Source organism: Helianthus annuus, chromosome 1, assembly GCF_002127325.2.
Source record: "Helianthus annuus cultivar XRQ/B chromosome 1, HanXRQr2.0-SUNRISE, whole genome shotgun sequence".
In the NCBI taxonomy this organism is placed as follows: domain Eukaryota; kingdom Viridiplantae; phylum Streptophyta; class Magnoliopsida; order Asterales; family Asteraceae; genus Helianthus; species Helianthus annuus.
This window is the reverse complement of record NC_035433.2, coordinates 30,592,156-30,593,960: the sequence shown is the minus strand read 5'-3', so window position 1 is coordinate 30,593,960 and position 1,805 is coordinate 30,592,156.

Genomic DNA, 1,805 nt, shown 5'->3' with positions numbered 1-1,805 from the left:
TATTTTTACCTATTTTAGGGGTATGTAAAAAAACGACATGCGGTATGGGTTATGGTGCGGTATACCAGAGAAACCGCATGCCGCTTATAATTGGATAATGTAGTCGCTTTTTGTTGCATACGTGGCTGATCTCACGTGTGAGTTGGTGGAAGTTGGTGAGATCTTTCTGGCATGTGCTGAAATGAAAGGACATTTGCACTGCCCGAGGCATTAAATGCACTGTAGCAAGGAGTGTAAACGTCTCCTATGTCAGGCGCGTGGGCGGACACGCGCGCGTGATAACCGTCAGCGAAAACAGCGCTTGACACGTGGTGTCGCGCAATTCGTTCTTTTTGAACATGATGATTCGTTTTCTCCCTCCGCATTAATTGCGATGGGTATATAAGGGGAAACCGTTCGTGGTTTCCCCTCACTTGTTCGAAATTTCAAAAATTTGCCGGTGAGAGAAAGCTTTTCTTTGTCTTCTCCGACTATATTTGTTGAAGTTCCGGTGAGGTTGGGTTTAACTTTTTCCACTCATTTTCTTTCGTTTCTTTGATATATCTGATGGCTGAATCATCAAGTCCACATAATGTGGAGGGTGAAAACCCAGAGCCTTCCTCGCCGGTGGCGGCAGAGGAGGAAGAGGGGGGAGTCGCCGGTGGTGGTTTACCGGAGTTAAAGTGGACCAAGAAGACCTTTGATCGTCTAATGCTTGATGTTCAAATGCCCCCTGAATATGGGGCATTTTACCCATCGGAAGGTGACACCGGTGCTGATGCTCCGGCCGGTTATGTGACCCTGTGGGCCGACTTTTTTGGTGACTGTAATCTCCGGTTACCTTTGACTGTTTTTGTTGTTGAGATTTTGGAGTGGTACAAGATCCACATTTCTCAACTGAGTCCGTTTGGTATGATCCGGATTCGAAATTTTGAATCAACCTTTCGTGCTCTTGGCATCGAGCCTACCGTTGGAGATTTCCGGCGGTTTTTATCAAATGACGGTGTCTTTGGGGTTCTTTTCTTTCCGTCAACGAGATGGCAGCCCCAAACTGATGACTCCTCCCAAGGGGATGACGAAGTGGAAGATGAAGTTCTTTTACATCAAGGCTGCTGCCATTGTTGCAAAGATGACGTTTCGGAATGTGACCGAGACAATCATAGCAGAGACCATTGCGGTCCCAAGTTTGAAGACGGTGGAGTGGTTTCCGCAGTTGCAGACCATTGAGTCTGTGAAGTTGACCAACACACAGTTGTGGGTGTTGCGCATGATGTTGACAAGGAGGAACAAGAAGTCGAAGCCCGTGGTGCGGGAGAAAAGTGGTGGTACGTACTTTTCATTGTTTAACTTTCTTATCCTTGTATGCGTTACTGACTTTTGCGTTTGTTATTAGAGGACGCTCCCTTGTGGAGGATGTTTGCAACGGATTTCCTGGGTAAGGTTGAAACAGTTGTTTACGCGGATGGCGAGGAGGAGTTTAATGTCCTTATTCGAGATAACTTCCGGGTGCCTACTGAGGCCGTATTGGCAGTTGAGTTGCCGCGGGGCAAAGGTATATCTAGGAATTCTTTTTACTTGTGATAACAATAATGGTTGCACTGACTCACCTGTTGGATGGTTTTCATGCAGGTGATCTTGGGGCCTTAGGGGACCCTGATGCGAAGGGTGTGCCTAAGAGGCAAACGGTGAAAGGCGTGCGCTTTCGCCAAAGAAAATACAGGAGGTCACTGTTGTGCTCATCTGGTACCGCGGGTGGCAGGTATCTCTCACTCTTCTTTCCGTAGATACTTGGATTATGTGATAGTATTGATACCCTTGAGGGTTGG